This window comes from Sciurus carolinensis, chromosome 6, assembly GCF_902686445.1.
Source record: "Sciurus carolinensis chromosome 6, mSciCar1.2, whole genome shotgun sequence".
Classification (NCBI taxonomy): domain Eukaryota; kingdom Metazoa; phylum Chordata; class Mammalia; order Rodentia; family Sciuridae; genus Sciurus; species Sciurus carolinensis.
Genome location: NC_062218.1, coordinates 47,818,473 through 47,830,526, shown reverse-complemented (window position 1 = coordinate 47,830,526; position 12,054 = coordinate 47,818,473). Strand labels below are relative to the sequence as shown.

The window sequence follows — 12,054 nt, the reverse complement described above, 5'->3', positions numbered from 1 at the left end:
ATCTCAGGTAGCCAAACTCTTTTTTATTATTTTCAAAACTGATATTTTCAGGCTGGGGAGATAGCTCAGTCAGTAGAGTGCTTGCCTTGTAAGCCCAAAGCCCTGGGTTCAATCCCCAGCACCACAAAAAAAAAAAAAAAAATGATATTTTCTTGATAATAATTTAGACTGCTCTTTTTCTTCATTCCTGCTAACTGGCCGCTGTTGTCATTGTCAGTGTGGAGTGCTGATGCAGATGTTAACACCAGCTCCGAGATCTCAAGAAGTCCATTGACACCATATTCTAAGATATTTGATTACCAGAGTACTTGCTGAATACCATCTGTCTTTTTCCTTTTAGTCTTTCTTTTTGTTCTGCATCTTTGTTCTTCGTTCAGTCACTAAGGATATTTTATTCTGAATCAAAAAATAAAAAATAGAAGTTGACCAGGGGAATAGCTCAGTGGTAGAGTGCTTGCCTAGCATGCTCAAACCCTAGTTTCCATTCCCAGTACAGAACCAAACAAACACTCCAGGAGTTCCATGAATAGTAAAAGACAATTGAAACACATTTTTTTCAATTCTCAAACTAAAGAAAATAAAAATACCAGCTGAGTCCAAGCATAGTGACACAGGCCTGTAGACCCAACTACTTGTGTGAGAGGAGAATCACAAGTTTGAGGTGTCAGTAACGGCAACTTAGTAAGACCCTGTCTGAAAATAAAAAAAGAAAAAGGATTGGGCATGTAACTCAGTGTAGGGTGCCCTTGAGGTCAGTTCTCAGTACCAAAAACATAAAAATAAAAATAAACCAACTGAATATACATTTTAAACTTTTATTCTTGTGTTTTAAAAAAATCATAAAAAGGAGATCTGAATGTTTTGACATTGTGAATGGTCATATTTTAAGTGCCAGAGGGTAAAAATAAAAAGTCAATTTTTTTTGACAGACAAAGCATAGATTTATTGAATTAGAAAAAATGATCCATGAAGTAGAACAAATACACTCCATAAAGCAAAGCGGGCAAAGAGAGGGAGCAAGAGAGGAGGCCCAGAGTCAGTTTTAATGATTATTACAGTGAGATGGTATCAATGTGCCTGACTATCCTTGTACTCCAGTCTTTTAACATAATAAATTATTTGAGTTTTGTATACTAATACCCCATGATTATTATTGTCAAAGGAATAGACATGTCCTGAGGTCTTAGGGAATCTTAAAAGAGAAGTTATCAGTCATGAAATTTTTTTTAAAACAGAGAAAAAAATAAATGCAAACAAACTAAATATAGTAGCAATTCATTATTTCTATAAGTCTACTGCAATACTATTCCACCTTTGGAGAAATTTGCCCTAATATTGACCAAGCAATTTTCTTTGTTTCCTTCACATCTACTACGCTTCTCCATGTTTGGACTCTCGTTTAATTGTAAAAACAAACAAACAAAACTGAGAAACACAGTCATTTGAGCCTTTTCCAACTTCTGTGTATAAGAGGAATAAGCAATGTGAAGATAAAATATTTAAATCTGTAAATATTTGATTATATAATTGTGATTTTATCTTAGACTTAATACTTTATGAAGGGTGACACCTAATGTTTAAAACATGGGGAAAAGGGATGATTTAAGAATAAAAGTGATTATCCCACAATCCATGAGGCATCAGATACTTGCCAGTGATCAAACGGGATAGTCTTGGTCAAGGAAGAACTGATCGGCCTCTTTTCAGTATGTTAAAAGAATACAACCTCTGAGAGACCTTTTCTAGTAAAATAAACCAACAAATTATTATTACAAAAATTGGAAAAACATCTTGAAAGCAGAAAAGCTAGCCCAGTCACCTGGACAGTGCTTCAGTGCGATGCAGTCCCAAATGAGAGAACCATAGGCAGACATCATTGGTTCTTCCTTGACATTGTAAAGGGCAGATGGCCATTGCAACCGAGTTCTGTTTCCACCTGTGGTGGGTATCGAACCTGGTGGCTCCCTCACTTGCTTTCTTATCTCTACCTTCTTTCTTCCATGTATTATAGAAGTCTGAAATCCAAAGCAGGTTTCAGGGCTTTACAAAATGGAAATTTCCTGAACTTTAAATTTGATAGTGGGTAGTGGGAGTGGGGCAGATGGTGGCAGGCTGGGAGAAAGAAGAAAGCTGATTTCCATTGGAGGTAGCCAATCTGTGTCTTCCACCACATTCTAAATAAAGGAGTGTACTAACTGGATGGCATTTTAGAATGAATATCATTCTTTTACTCATTCAGCAAATATCAGTAGCACCTACTTCATGTCAGGATATCATTTGAAGACATCCTAGATTTATAAACAAGGTAAAACAATGCTTAGAGCATGCATTCCTGTGTTTATTTAGGTATCTTAAAAATTCTACAAATAAGGGAGCTAGGCAGCCTATATTGGGATTCTTGTATTAATACCTGTTTTCACTTACACATTCATCATTTAAAATGTTTATTTTGCTTTTCAACTTTAGCTTCTTAAAAAATTGTTCTCAATGTCTCCTGTATGTTCTCTGAGCCATATAAGGAGAAATAATCCCACCACTAGAACATTTATGTGATGTGTGTCTAAAGATAAGATATACCAAGAAGTATTACTAAATTATCCTAACCCTTTAGAACATGAAATGTCTCAAGATAGACTACTACAAATATAGAGAAAGAAAAAGCCTCAGTCAGACCCACATTTTTCTTTAAGAAAAACCAAGTCAGAAATGCAGACCCTGGGTTTTGCTGAGATTCCTGGCACTTGGAGGTATGATTTGGGTCAGGTTCAATGAAAATTAAAACAACAACAACAACAACAACAATTGAATTGTTCCATCTGCCAACTGCAGTCTCTCTCAAGGTTTATGTTTGCTCTCTGTTCAGAGTCTTGAGATTTCAGTGTTTTCCCTAACCTTGGGTCAAGAAAAACTTGCTGTTATTGAATACTGGACAGTGGTGTTTAAGCCTGTATAAAGCACCAATTGCTATGACCCTCTCATTAGAAGCAGACAATCAAAAGCAGGAAGAGAAAAAAACAGCCCATCACCCTTTTACAGATGTGAGAGGTTGCAATGGGACAGGAAATCGTTTAAACAATTCAGAGAATGACATTGTCTCCTAGTAAACATCATGAATGACCCCAAGACCAAAACATTTTAACTCCCAGGGAGACCAAAGCTACATGCACATCTCATATTTCCATATCTCAAAATTAATTGCTCTTTGGTACTCAGAGAACTTCAGAATTTGTTTCAGTAACCAAGTCTGGTTCTATTTGTTTGACTGATTTGTTTGTATGTTTGTGGTTGGTAGATAGTATATGGTACAGCACAGAGAGAATATGTTCATGATTGTAGGAATCTCTATTGGCAGCACTTTTCTAGAGTCTAGAATATTTACATCATGGGGCCTCAGAATAGTCTAAATTCACATGAGCACCCAGAAAGCATCATGATCAAAACAAAACAGTGTTTTAAAGCCTGAGTTTAAAATCAGATATACTGCATATTTCCATACCTTGAGAGTTCATGATCTGTAATGTCAAAAAAAAAAAAAAAAAACACCTGGAAGAATAACCTAGGGTTGCTAAATTTGCACTTTGTCAGATAAAGGCTATTAACAAAAAAACTCCCACTGGCATACACCATCATTCTTTTAAAAAGGCATTTTCACTTCAATAAAAAATTAAATTGTATAATCTCATAATAAAAGAGCTTTCCCAAGAAATATGTTTAACTTTTTTAATATCTCACTCTATGACCCATGTTTACTCTCGCTTTGACAACAACATATGAGCATTCTGTTGGGCAAGTTCCAGATCTCAGAATGGCATTTGGAAACCACTGACCTCAGTCACTTGCCAAGGGCATGACTGTGATGAGTTACTTAAGTTCTCAGAGCCTGGTTCTTTGCCTTGTAGTGGCAATATGAGTACCCATGAATGCAGAGTTCTCGAAATTAGATATTGCCCATTGGTGGAGGCCTGTGCCTGACACATAGTAGGTTCACATTAAACATAATGCTTTCCTCTCTATTTGATCAGATGGGTCCTTTTAATCCACTAAGTCTATCACACACCGTCTTTTAAAACAGTTGCACACACTTCCCATAAATCTTCCTCCGAGGAACCCATGCTGGAGAAGAACCAAGAGGCGGGGCCACTGACATTAGGAATGGGCCTGTCAAATAAGATCAACAGTGAAAGAAGAGCCTGTTCCTAGAACACAAAGTGAGGATGCTTGTGAAAGCCATTCTTGTGTGCTCAGCCCCTTTGAACTTCCTTCTTCCCCTTGGTGGAAGTCAACTTAGCCCAGTACTCAAAACAGCTGATGGTTATTTGTGACATTAGCACCCTTGGAAAATTCCTCTATTGCACTGGTTTTTATCAAAGAAAATAATTCAATATACTGAATAAACACATTTACAAGCATGTGCTAAATACTTTTTTAATTACTGAAATAGGAAAAATTTTGATATATAATTTTAAACACAGATTATCTTTTGTGTCATCATAGGACTTAAAAATTGAAGAGCATTTATTGGCCTTGTGTATTTTCTTTCCTAAGTATTTTTCATACGACACATAAAAAAATTCCATTTCAAATGAGAAAATTGTTTTGCTTATGGTGCGTAATTCCTCTAATTCCATTTGCTTTATCATCAGTGCATAATCTTAACAAGAGATGAGCATGCATGGGCCAAAAATTATGGATCTTTAAGAACTGTTTTGATCAATGATTAGTCCAATTCTTAATTTGTTTTTTTAAATTTATTTTTTAACTGGCAAATAATATGTGCATGTGATGTAGAATGTAATGTCTTGATATATGTATACATTGTGGAATTATTAAATCAAGCTCATAATAAGTCCATTGATTCACTTATCACTTTTTGTGATGAGAACATTTAAAATCTGTGCTCAGCAATTTCCAAGTATACTCTGGTATTCTTAATTATAGTCAGTAGCCTATATTATAAATCTCTTCAACTTATTCTTCCAATCTAACTATATATTTGTACCCTTTAATCAACATCTCCTCATCCTAACCCCAACCCCATTTCCAAGTTTCTGCAACCAGTATTCTACTCTTTCTTTCTTTCTTTTTTCTTTTTTTTTTGGGGGGGGGTGCTGGGGATTGAACCCAGGGCCTTGTGCTTACAAGGCAAGCACTCTACCGACTGAGCTATCTCCCCAGCCCCTCTACTCTTTCTTTCTAAGACTTCAATTTTTTTTTTAAGGATCTACATTATATGTGCAATAACATATTATATGACTTTCTGTTTCTGGTCTATTTCACTAAGTATAATGTACTTGAGGCTCATTTCTGCATCATTTGTTTTCAAAACTGGTACAATTTCTTTTCTTCTTAAGGCAGAGTGCTATTTCATCGTGTCTATGTAACACATTTTCTTTGTCCACTCATCTGTTGATAGATACTTAGATTGATTCTGTGTTGGCTGTTGTGAATTCTGCTATACTGAATACAGGAATGCAGATATCTCTTTATCACACTGGTTTTATTTTCTTGGCATATAAACCCAGAAATGGAATTGCTGGATTATATGATGGTCCTATTTTTAATTTGATGAACCTCGTAGTATCTTCCAAAATGGCTACACCAATCCACATTCGCACCAACAGCGTACAATGGTTCCTTTTGCTCCACATCTTTCTCAACATTTTTTTATCTTTGGCTTTTTTGATAAAAGCTGATTTTATAGGTCAGACGTGATAACTCACTGTGATTTAAATTAGCATTTCCCTGATGATTATTAATGTTAAACACCTTTTCATGTATCTATTGACTATTGGTATGTCTTGTTTTAATAAATGTTTACTCAGTTCTTTTGCTCCATTTTTAATGGCTTATTTTGCTTTCTTAGTACTAATTTGTTTGTTAATTATTAAAATGTTGGTAAGTGTTAAGCAAGTGGTTTAAATTTTAGAACATTAGCAGGACACAGTGGTACACACCTGTAATCCCAGTGACTTGGGAGGCTGAGGCAGGACCAAGAGTTGAAAGCCAACCTCAGAAACTTAGCAAGGCCCTAAGCAATTTAGCAAGAACATGCCTCAAAATAAAAAGGGTTGGGGATGTGGGGATGTGGCTCAGTGGTTAAGTTTCCTTAGGTACCAATCCCTGGTATCAAAAGGAAAAAAGGAGGAGGAGGAGGAGGAGGAGGAGGAGGAGGAGGAGGAGGAGGAGGAGGAGAGGAAGGGGAAGGGGAAGGGGAAGGGGAAGGAAATTTAGAAGTTTAAACATCTAGGATTATAACATTTTCTAAAGTGATATTTTAAATTATATAAAATATCAATTAGAATGCAGTGTTTACAGGTGTTCTCTGAAGGGTTTTCTCCTTGATTAGAATAATCAAAATGATGCAGTAAATTCTCTTAAGGTCAGTAAAGATGAGAGTGTTTTTTTTTCCCCCCAACAGTACTTTACCCCCGTCATTCGAAATACAGAAGGTGGAGAATTAAAATGTTTCCGTTAAAAGAACAAGAGCCCACAAAATTTCTTAGGATTACATATACAAACATACTACGAAATAGACATATATAAATTACTTATATTTACATTAAAAAGTTTTATGTATATGTATATTATCCTCAGAGGTCTTTGTTAGGACTATCATATTCTTATCACACCCTGATTATGGATGTTATATAACTATCAGCCAGAACTTTACACCTTAAAAAAATAATTATTTATTTTATTTAGGGTTGTAGGACATGAAAATCATTAGGTGGACTAAGTTCATTTTGTTTTATTAGTCATTCATAATATGTTGTTTGGTTAGTTTGTTTATGTTGTTTTGATACTTTTTACATTCATGTATAATTCTTCAATTTGTTGTCTTTTTGATATTGTCTCATGACACAAAAAAATATATTAAAGAGTAAGCGTTGCTTTGGATGATATTTAGGCATTGATAAATGTGTTTTAGGTGGAGAATTACATAGCTCTTAAGAGTAGAGCCCCAAAGTTACCTGACCCAAATTGAATCCTGACCACATCACTTCATGGACATGTGATTTTGTATTCTACCTGGGCCTCCCTCTCCTCATTTTTGAAAAAAAAATTAATAGGAGGTTATCATTGTAAAATACTTTGCATAAAGTAATCACTCAATAAATATTAGTTATCATTATTGTTTATGATAACTAATTTTATAGTCACAACTACTATTTACAATTTCATTGAATGTTTATACTCTGAATTTTTAAAAGGAATACAGTGAAATCTTGTTTTAAGAAATTAAAATTGGGGGCTGGGGTTGTGGTTCAGTGGTAGAGCACTTGCCTAGCATGTGTGAGGCACTGGGTTCGATTCTCAGCACCACTTATAAATAAATGGATAAAATAAAGGTCTATCAACATCTTTAAAAAAAATTTTTAAAAAAGAAATTGAAAATGATAAGATATTACAAAGGCCTCTAGTGCTGAAGCCAACAAGAAGAAAGGTGTCCCCTGTTATAATTTTGAAATGGATTTTCTATATATAATTCCAGGTGCTGATGTTGGTTGAACTTACTGTTTTAAGATGACAATGTATTTGTCCAAATTTAAGTACTATACTTGAATTGTTTATGGATCCCAACAAGGCCTCCAGAAGAAGGTCTGCTTTTAGATACCTGTTTCTCTCTCTCTCTCTCTCTCTCTCTCTCTCTCTCTCTCTCTCTCTCTCTCTTACGCAGGGAATTGAACCCAGGCTTGCTTAGCCATATCCCCAACCCTTTTCATTTTTGAGACAGGGTTTATACTACATTGCTTAGGGTCTCACTAATTTGTTGAGACTGACCTCAAACTTGTGATCCTCCTGCCTCAGCTGGGATCTCTGTCTCTGGGATTCTCTTTCTCTCTCTTTCTCTCTCTTTCAGAGTCACTGGGATTCTCTTTCTCTCTCTTTCAGTTTCTTGCCTGTGTTTCTAGCATCTTATTTTGGAAAGAACAAGAAACAGGCAAAGGACGCATAGAGAATGGGAGTTCTTGATTCTGTTGTCATTCCTGTTTTGAAAGCAAGAAGAGTAGAGTGTTGATCTTGCATCCCCTGCCTCTGGTGGTGCTGGCTCAGGAAATAGCAAGGCTTCTTTTTGGGAGTGAGGGTTGGGGTGGGGAGTAGGGGGTGGGGGGTGTAGGCAGGGTTCCTCAGGATAGAGGTGGGGATTCTGGGTCCACCCACCACAGCCATGTCAGTGATATGGCACCTCCTTCCACATCACAGCACTCAAACCACTGTCACACTGCCGTCACAGTGACCTCCAGTGGTTCATCTGTCTGTTCTGGAAGTCTCTGCACTTGTCCCTTGCTGTGACTGTTTCCTGTGTCCCAATCTCCTTGTTCTCCACATGCATATATTCATACATAAAATGTCAAAATGTAGCTTTCTCCTGAGTACCCCCAGCCTTCAGTCTCTCCCTCTGTGCCCTACAAATACTATAGTTCTGAAAAGAAAATTATTTTCCTTTTAAAACAGATCTCAGAGGCTTTAAGTTTGTTATGTGTTTTGTACTTAAAGAAAATATGATATTAAATAATTCTCCTCCAAATTCATGACACCAATAGGTACAATCTCAGATCTCCATGCAACACTGTGAATTAAACTTAATTTGTTAGAGACCCTGTCTTTTCCCATCTCAGAAAGCCCCATTTGATTGCATGATATTATACTCCCTCCTAACTCATTTCAGTATTTTTTAAAATTTCCTTGTTGAGAAAGTTGTTCAAGTGCAAGTTGCAGAATCACTTTCTTTCATGGGCTTTTTGTTTTGTTTTGTTTTGTGTTTGGTGGTGCACACTGTAGTCCCAGCTGCTCAGGAGGATGAGGCAGGAGGGTCACTTGAGCCCAGGAGCTTTAGACCAACCTGGACAACAAAACCTTCTCAAAAAAATAAAATAATAAAAACATAAACTCACATGTGCTTTAAGCCAATCATATATAACAAAATGAATCTTCTGTTGATCTTAAGTCTCAAATCTATTTTTAATTATACATGCAAAGTTCAGTACACAATTAAAAGATACATTCATATTATATTTATTTCTTCTCTCCAAAAATAGGAACATATTTTACCTACATCATTATATTTGACAATAACATGGAAAAGTTTATTTTAACATTGAGTTGAAGACAAAGATTTTTAAATTATATATTAGGTATACATCCAAAGATAAATTAATGATTACATACTTTTGAAAAGAAATGGATAAAATGTTCCTTATAGAAGTTGTCTGCCATTGAAATTCTAGGGATCATTTTACTATTACTAAAATGAGACAAACTTGAGATATTGGACAGAAATGATTTCTAGACAATTTTTAAAAATAGCATAGCTCCACTAAAATTACAACTGTCTTTCTTTATACTTTGAGAAGAAAAGAAAGCAAGAAGGATAAATTATCTTAAATATTGAATATTCTAAATATATCTTTTACAAAGTTTTAGAATGTAGTTCAACCAAAGAAAGAATTAAGTGTTTTAACAAACATGCAATCCTTGAGCGGTTCAACTCCACTGTGGTTCATTTCAAAACTAAAGGGACTTATTTCCATGGATTAATTTAAGAACAATAATGTGCCTTGGTCCATATGACTTAGCGCTTAGAAAGTAAACTTTAAAGTCAGGAAATTATAAAGAATAAATGAAAGAAAAAACTTTGGCTTGAGACAGTGTCTAGATTTCATATTATTTTTGTGCTGGGTATCCAAACTGCTTTCAGTATGACCACGTGTTGAAGCAGATTGACAGCTCTTCAGTTGCCAAATCAAGGAGACACATTGCATATCTTTTTCTCCTTGTGTAATGTGTTTCCTATCATGGAATCCTGCTTTTTAAATAACACTTTTTCTTGTGGAAACCACTGAAGTGTCTTGAATGTATGAAAATCTGTTGAAATAGTCTTTGACTTTGGAATTTCTAACAATGACAGATTAAAACACACTAAACAATTCATTGATTTGTTCACTGCTTACAAAAACATTTGGCTTCAAATGGATATGTATATGTTTGTCAAATGCTAAAGTGCTTAGCCATGAATCCTGTAACTCATGCTTTCTAAAAACTGGAACATCTGCACATATTTCTCAGTTGCTCTGTAAGAGTTAGATTACTATTTTAAAGCGAGTACATAGACAGAATTGCAATCCTAAATTGTGCGTCTCATCAACCCTGAGAGAGCAAGGTCAGAATGATGGACCAATGAAGCTGTCCAACTCTAGACATCATTTTGAGTTTTGCCATGTAGTTTTCACCTCTTTTCTTCTACTAGATTACTATATTAACAGTTTCCTATTTTTCTTGTATTTTTGTAGGGCCTTATTTTTTAATCTGTCCTATAGGAGTGAGCTAGTGAAATCATAACAGGCAGGGACATAGCAGGTGTGGTTGTGTATTTTACCTTTGTGATTTTATGTTTAGTCTTTTAACCAGGTTGAGCCTCAATTTTTTCTCATCTGCAAGATGAGAATAATACCACTTACCCTGCATCATCGTTGTAACAGTTGATGACATTGTACATGAAATGTACCGACATGACAACATTCTCATTTTTGTATGTTTCAAATTTTTCTTAAGTTCTTTTACAAAGCCCTAGGACCTCATTTCCTCCACCCTTGACACTACTTTCCCTGCTTCCAGTTTTGCCCCTTCAAAACTCTCAGTCCCTTACAAACCTGTCATAATGGCTCAAGAATTCTTAACTATCAATTTTCTGAATCTTTTAAATTTCCTAACTGCATAAGAAAGCAAGAGCCATTGGAATAGAAAAATATTTACAACTACTAACTATATACTACTGAAGTGTATTGAACTTTATGCTAAGCACATTTCTGAACACCTGAACATCATTAGCTTAATCCCCAAACAACACTATGTATGGACCTTCATCTCCATTTTACAGATGAAGAGGCCAAGGGAAAGAGAAGTTGAAAAGCTTGCACAAGTGTACACACCTAGAATGTGGCAGGGTCAGAATTCCAACTCTCGCTCCCATCAGGAAGTAAGATTCCAGGTTTTCTTTACACGTACAAGGGCTCAGTGATCTGCAACCTGGCTCACCACCCGCCACTCTTCCTGCATCTGCTGCCCAGCCTGGCCTTCTCTAGAATCACTGAGCCACTGGTAGCTCCTCAGGTTCTTCCTCAGTCAGGTGATTCCTCTGCCTCCTTGGCTTCTCCTGCCCTTGCTGCTGCCTCTGGCACACGGGCTTTCTTATGCTTCAGGGCACCAGGCCTGCTCTCACTCTGGGCTGTTCTTCTAGGAAAGAGCCTTTCTGGCTTTGGTCTCAGCAACACTTTTTGGACTGACATCCTAGAGCTACCATTTATTAGCTTTTAGCCCTTCTGATCCCTTTGAACCTCTGTTGCTTCCTCTGTAAAATGATCATAAAACTTGATGTCCACTTCACAGCATGTAGGATTCTATGAATAATCACTCCAAATAACAGGTGTCCCTTGAAAATGTGGTTCTGAAACCACTGGAGAGGAAAATGACACATGCCTCTTTTGAAGTGTTTTTCAGTTTTTTCTGCTTTTATTTTCCACATTTTGACTTTCAAGATCTCTGTGTAATTTAATGGTGACCATGGCAATCGGTCTCTTTGTCAGTTGCAATCCATTGTGAACATCATCCACATGCTTCTTGTGCTGTATCACATTTCCTAAGTGTTGTTTTAGGCCACTTGGGTGCTTTTAGATTGTGCATGAACAGAGAGTTCATTGCACTCTTTCCAGTGAGGGTGATGTCCAGGAAGCATTCTGTGCAGAATAACTCCATATACCTGATTCAAGAGCTTTGGCTGTCTAGATCAAGAAATAGCCCATGAAGATAGGAACATCCTGGTGTCAAATTATTCATGCTAGGAAATACCCAGAAAGAATTGCAGTCCCCAGTTTCTCACTTTCTCCTAAGTAGAACATTGCACAACTTTTCTTGCCTTTCTCTGTCCCTCCAAGACACGTCATGCTGACACCTTGCTCCTATATCACAGGCCTGGTGTGGCGGAGGTTGCCGCAGCAACGGCACACACAGGGTAACTTTCCCCCGTAACTATGGTGGTTGAGACATGAGTCAGTT

At 36.5% G+C, this 12,054-nt stretch overlaps 1 protein-coding gene across 1 annotated transcript in view; it reads left to right on the top strand.

The window, feature by feature from the left end:
* The window catches only part of LOC124986645 (cAMP-specific 3',5'-cyclic phosphodiesterase 4D-like), an 833,189-nt gene that overhangs the window by 632,698 nt on the left and 188,437 nt on the right, over nucleotides 1–12,054 (top strand).